At 43.6% G+C, this 6,736-nt stretch overlaps 1 pseudogene; it reads right to left on the bottom strand.

The window, feature by feature from the left end:
* Positions 1–236: 236 nt before the first annotated feature.
* LOC123187365 (protein WVD2-like 7) lies at positions 237–4,282 on the bottom strand (annotated as a pseudogene).
* Between the last annotated feature and the right edge of the window lie 2,454 nt (positions 4,283–6,736).

Genomic DNA, 6,736 nt, shown 5'->3' with positions numbered 1-6,736 from the left:
TGTAAGAAAATGTTTCCTTTTTAATATTATACACAAATTGGAGCAATGTTCACATTTTCGAAAAAAATATGGTGGTGGTTAAAAAACTTGGTAATTCGAAGAATTATTGTCTTTCAGTTGTGTGCAGCCGTAATGTCTTTACGACATTGCATTGTTGCATAGGCCGGGTGTAATTTGTATCTTCACGATATTAATATATTCCGTTTGTCGAAAAATTGCCAGTAGACACCACGGAATAATACTTTTCAACGCATGTGCTTTATTTTCCAAGCAAGAAAATGCTAGTCATGATTACAAAAGGGAATCTGACTATACATTAGAAGGATATATAGGATACCAATAATAGTATAACTACCGATAGAAGCCATAGGTAGTTACACAAACATAATCAAATTAAATGAACAAGCTACTATTTACTGAAAGGCCGGCCTACAAGCATTACTACCGCCTTATAAGTGGGAAGCAACATATTTGTTTGTCCTTCGAGGCTCCTCTGCTCATTCCGTGTGGGTCACTGGCATCATCATTCAGTCTATGATCGCTGTTCGGCGGATTTTGGTGGGTCTCTCGTGCCCCCTGCATTAAGACCCTTGTCAGAAACACAGATCACAACTTTGATAACAGGACAGGCTAGAAAATTTTACATCATACTGTTGACTAGTAATGGAAGACAATGTTTCTTTAGCAATTTCATGTTAGCATCAATTACTAACGTTGTTGCTGCATCACCATTGCGGCTCCATTCCGTCAACAGTCTTGCTAGTTTTGTTGGGACAAACGGTGATTCTGGTTTGTTTGCACAAACACCGTTGTTTTTCTCATCTAGCCATTGTTTATAAAGGCTCTCACCCATGGCGCTGAACCAACCAGTACTTAGGTAGTTTCAACTTCCATTAGACATAAATCATTATTTACTGATCTCATATTCTGGATCTCGTTTGTTTACGGCCCAGAGACTTGAACTCTGTGAAGCTACTGACTGTCATAAATACTACTATGTCACAATTTCAAAATGATCCAGAAATGTTTCAGGCATACCAATGTACTGTCCATGGACCATGTTCACCCATAGTTACCAGCAAGAACCAGGGTAAAAGAACATGGCCATTAGCCATGAGTATGGATCAAAAGGGAGTTGTGTTAGTCAGCCAGTAGTAACATGGACCTGAAATCATGTCTGACGTCCACAAGAACGCCACTCCCTTTGGACGCATTTTTAGCCACCCATGACCCCTGCCAAAGTTCCTCAACTTGGCTTCCTAGCAACTATTCTCCAAACTTAACTACTATTACCTCCGTACCAAAATATAAGACCTTATTTGTATGCTAATAGTACTAACCAGTTAGTTCCCACAGACTACCATTACAAAAGACAAAGAAATATTTATTTTAAAGCAACAACATTTATAAAATAGCACTCCTTCCGTCCCATAATATAAGATCGTTTTTGACACTAGTGTAGTGTCAAAAACGCTCTTATGGGACGCACTAGTGTAAAAACGCCCTTATATTATGGGACGGAGGGAGTAGCAGGTATCTAATAAAAAGACATGCCAAATACTAGTGTTTTTTTAGCTCTCTTTCCTTTGGACATGTGGACAGATTCTTATCCACCAACCACAAAGTTAATCAACCTGGTACGTACTTTTTGAAAAATCAAATCAAATAAATTAACATTTGTAATTTTTTTTCTTTGGATTTGGAGAAATTATTAACCAGACTTGACGAAGTTCCTCAACCTGAATTCCTAGCAACTATGTTCCGAACTGAGCTGCTAACCAGTTGCTTGCCACACTACTTAAAAACAACAGTATTTTAAAAAGGTTTATTTTAAATAAGAAATCAAACAACATTTTATAAAGGGATCCCTTTTATAAAATAACATCACATAACCAATGGTATCTAGAATGAGACTAACAAGACATGAGTCAAATAAATGCTTGTTGAATCAGACACAATTTATACCTGCCTTGAATCCTTTGATTCTTTACTTCTCCAGTAAAAATTTGGCAGTGACCTGGCCTTGAAACGGACGCTCTGATGTATTTCTTTCAATTCAGGTTCATCGTTGGCTTTTCCCTGCAGAACAGTAGCTTATAAGGTTTGATATAATGTACTATAATCCTTTTCTTTTTGGTCTTCTTTTGGAAACAAATACTGATTGGAGAGTGATAAAATAACTATTACTAGTTATGTGAGTAAAGTTCTTACAAGATAATAATTACCGGCCTTTAGAATTTATCATAGACATTATCTTATTGTGATGCTCCTTGAAAGAAATTTAATTTAAATGAGGATAACTCGAAACAACATGTGCCACCGTCTCATTCAGGCTTTATTGCTTACCATATTTTCTTTAGCTATATTGGTTTCCGGACGCGTCGGTGGCGAAGTTGAACCAAACAACATTTCTTTGACCCTCGTCACACTGACATATGGAGACCTGGATGATGCAAGATCAGATGATGGGTTTCATGTTTAATGGCATTTACCATACTTCAGAAAGAATAAGGGCAAACCATTAGAACATCAGAGCAAAAAGCCATATGTTTTAAATTTCCATTTCTGGAATATTCAATTCCATCTTAGAAAGGTTAAATGCTTTCCTATAATCTGAAATCAATCAATTGGTACACTGACTTTTTGGATTCTGAGTGATACCTTTGTTCAGGCTGTTGAGTTGCCGTGGAAGCTGCTTCTGGAATACCTTTGCAGAACCCCTGAAACAGAGCAAACCAACTTATTCATGAGACTCGGAACTGTTAAACTCCATATCGTTAAATTGACACCATGCATCAGCAAATTACAAACCTTGCTTGTCCGCCTCTGTTTGTTCACCTTAGGATGAACATCTTTCACCGGCCTGCTTGCAGACTCCAGCTGACTAATCCTCGAAGCAATTGTGGAACCAAGATTTCTTGATCTCGAGGCAGTATCGCCTATTTCACATCTCCTGAAGTTCATGGTACCCAATATCGACCCTTTCTGAGCAACTGAAGTCTCTTCTTGCTTGTTACTGTCAGTACTAGGAAATGGTGAGCTGTTCTCCTTCGCTGGACGCAGGGTCGACCGCCTTTTGGCTGACGAAGACGGCGCTTTCTTTCCTGATGGGGGAGAACTGAATTCCGCAGGCTTCTGAAATAGCGATGACATCGGGTGCCTCTTCTTCTCGACAGTATCTGCTACACCTTGATTGACAATCAAACTCTCCTGCAAATAATTCACATGGTTTGAAATACTCACTAGTCAGTACTAGCATTGGACTGCACATTATGAACAAAATTCTCGTTTGAGAGGTCACCTGTAACGGCTGCTTCTCAACGGCATCAACAGCAGCCACGACACATCCAGCATCCAACTGCAGCCCTTTTCTCGCTTCAGCAACCTGCACATCACGCAGCTCGTGTGACCGCTCAGCCGTGCTATCCAGGCGGCACGATGAGACAACGCCGTCTGCAACAGCCTTCAGCTCCTGATGCGCTTCCCCCGGCACGGCAGCATCGACAACGGCGCCGCAATCCTCCGGAGCACCCGAATCTACGCCGCCGGTCTCCTCTCCCGCGGGCTCATCCGTCATGCACGAGGAGTCCGCCGACCAGGCTTCGCCGCCGTCCGCATCAGCATCGCGCCCCTCGTCGACATCCTCGCCCTCGTCGACATCGGCGCTCTTCCGCTTCCTGGCTTAGTGCTCCTCGAAGAAGGCCTTCTTCTGCGCGACGGATCCGGGGCGCGACTGCCCCGCGGCCTCCTCGAGGTACCGGTTGTGCTCGAACGCCGACCACCGGCCCCACTCGAGCGGCTCGGAGAGGAACCGGCCGAAGGAGACCGACTCCCCCAGCGCCGACATCATCTCCGCCTTCCAGTCCTGAGACCAATCAAGCCAAAAAAAAAAAGCACGAAATCAGACACCCGGAAACGGCCCAGATGCGACGCGGCCGAAGGGAAGGAATGCGCTGCCGCCGCTGCTTACCCGGTCGTCGCCGCGGAGGGCGCCCCGCTCCGGCGACGCGGTCCGCTCCGGCGGCGGCGGGGAGGGGGGCTGGCCCGGCGCGGCGCCCATGGGGTCGGATCTGGGCGGCAGGGTCGGCGGGGCTGCGCTGGACTGGGGCTGACAGGAGTGTGATTGCCGCTGCCGCTTCTGGTGGTGGTGCGCGGATGTTGGCCGGCCCAGATTTGAATCGGGTGGGGCGGCGGCGGTGGTGGTGGGGCAGCCGAAGTGTACGTTGGGGGGAGCTGGAGCTGGAGCTGGAGCTGGGGCAGAGTGCCTGCGGAAATGACCGTTGCGCCGAGCTTGGCGTTAGTATCAAAGAGATGTGGATCAACGTGCCGTATCTGTGGTTCTTTAGTAGGAACGGATCACTGATTTCTTTTGGAAAACCATCATGGGGACTTCTCCAATTTGATAGAAGTCACATTATTGTTTGCTTTTCTTTTGCGGCAAACATTGTTCTTTGCTAATTGAGCTAATACTGTTACAATTAATCTTGTCTGTCAGATAATGTCATTGAGCGACTTAGATTACTCGAATGGTGAGCGCTCATGATATTTAACACGTAATTAATAACATGCATAGTATGCATTTAATTAATACAAAATTAATGTCCTAGCTAATATTAGCTCCGTCCTAAAAAGATTGTTTTAAATTTGTCTAGATATGAATGCATTTATATAATGCTAAAAGGTGTCTAGATACATCAAGACAATCTTTTTGGGATGCAGGGGTACTATTATTGTGTAATTAATACCTTGCCTAATATTAGCGTGCATGGTTACTAGCAACAAATTCCTTGGATTTACAAGCGAAGATACGCGCAATTTGATTGGCTTCCCTAGGACAAAATGTTCGAGCTTGGTGCTAGCAAAATGACAACATAGAAAGGAACATTCTTCATAAACTATAAGTCATCGGCGGCGGAGCTAGATGACAATCACTAAGGAGCAAAGGGCAAAACATGAATCACTGAGGGGCTAAAGGACTGTTTCCGTCTTAATCTAATTACTTCTAATAAAAGACAAGTCTTCCCAAAGCTGGAGGACGGTGACCCCTGTTGACATGGTTGTAGCTCTGCGGTATTTATTTTGTCAACAACATTGATGCAATCTGAGTTAACCAATTTTTTTGTTGTGCCCCACCTGCTCTACATGGATAAGGCTGCTCCACAAGGCAATTGCCTCAACCATAGCTCTGGAATCGACATGAGATGCCACAATTGCTACTAGATATAAAGTTACCATGATCACCGCAAACACATATTTCGTCGAGGATGCCGGAAGTTGTGTCAGTGTTATATTTCGCAAAGTGCACTGACGACTTTCTCCCGGATGCCTATGTGAATATCCATGACTTTATTCTTTGCTCTGGTGTAATTAAGACTGAGTTCATGGACTGCCTGTGCCGACTTCGCCAGAGCTTGAACCACTTCACCTCGGTCTTCATGTTGTTACTCCCACCACCTGTACTAGGAAGTCGCTTTGAGCAGCTCCTCCCATTCACTCTATGGAGGAATCGAGGCCGAGGCCAGCCTCATATGCAAGAGCAATTGAAGTAGAGGACAATTTTCTCGATGGACCAGAATAGCTTCAGAAATTGTCGCTCCCAAGCCTAGGTGCCCCCAGATTTCTCTAATTGGGTCACAAGTGCAGAGTGTGATCGATGCTTTCACATTGAACAGATCAAATCAGACATTGGCCACTTGTAATAATGCGCCTATTCGCTAAGACTCCCTTCCATGGGAGAGCTCCCTTCATCACTCTCCAAAGCATTTTTCTTATATTAGAAGCACATGAAGCGATCAAATTTTCTTTGACAAAATTTCTCTAGAAGAGCAAACAAAATCAGAAGTTCTTTCATGTTTACCCATGCTGACAATTTCATTCGTAATGCTAGGTTGATTTAACAAAGGAGGGGCCGGATTTTGTATGGCCACAAAATATAAAATCCTCTATCATTCCTACTGCCAATGCTATGTTGATGATATGTAGGGCATCAACTGGCCATAAGATGTCAGACACAAGTTGTTTATCACAAATGTTGGTCTCTTCATTGATCAACTCACTCACCTTGGTTATTACAATTAGTCATCAATATGTGTGTCAACACGGGCTAGAAATTAAAAAGAAACATAGTATTTGTACTACATATGATGTTATAGGAATGGATAATAGAAAATAATGATCATCATAATTGAGTGGTTTTTTCATAGCTACGATCGAGGTGTCGCGGAAATGATTCCGACAATAGAGAGTGGGGTAAGGATGAAGATGGATCTAGCTAGGCACAAGTGTGACACAAGAAGATTTACGAGTTTGGGCCCTTCTCGGAAGAGGTAACTGATACGTCTCCGTCGTATCTACAATTTTTGATTGTTCCATGCCAATATTCTACAACTTTCATATATTCTGACAACTTTTTATACTAATTTTGGGACTAACATATTGATCCAGTGCCCAATGCCAGTTCCTGTTTGTTGCATGTTTTTTGTTTCGCAGAAAATCCATATCAAACGGAGTCCAAATGGAATAAAAATGGACGGAGAATATTTTTGGAATATTTGTGAAATATGGGAAAAGAATCAATGCAAGAAGGTGCCCGAGGGGGCCATGAGGCAGGGGGCGCGCTTGCCCCCTGGGCGCGTCCCTGACCCTCGTGGGCCCCTGTAAGGCGGTTGCTGCTCTTCTTTGGCCGCAAGAAAGCTAATTTTCGGAGAAAAATTTGGGCGAAGGTTTCAATCCAATT

This window comes from Triticum aestivum, chromosome 2A (assembly GCF_018294505.1).
Source record: "Triticum aestivum cultivar Chinese Spring chromosome 2A, IWGSC CS RefSeq v2.1, whole genome shotgun sequence".
Lineage (NCBI taxonomy): Eukaryota > Viridiplantae > Streptophyta > Magnoliopsida > Poales > Poaceae > Triticum > Triticum aestivum.
Note: the sequence above shows the minus strand (reverse complement) of the source record. Positions and strands in the feature narration are given on the sequence as shown.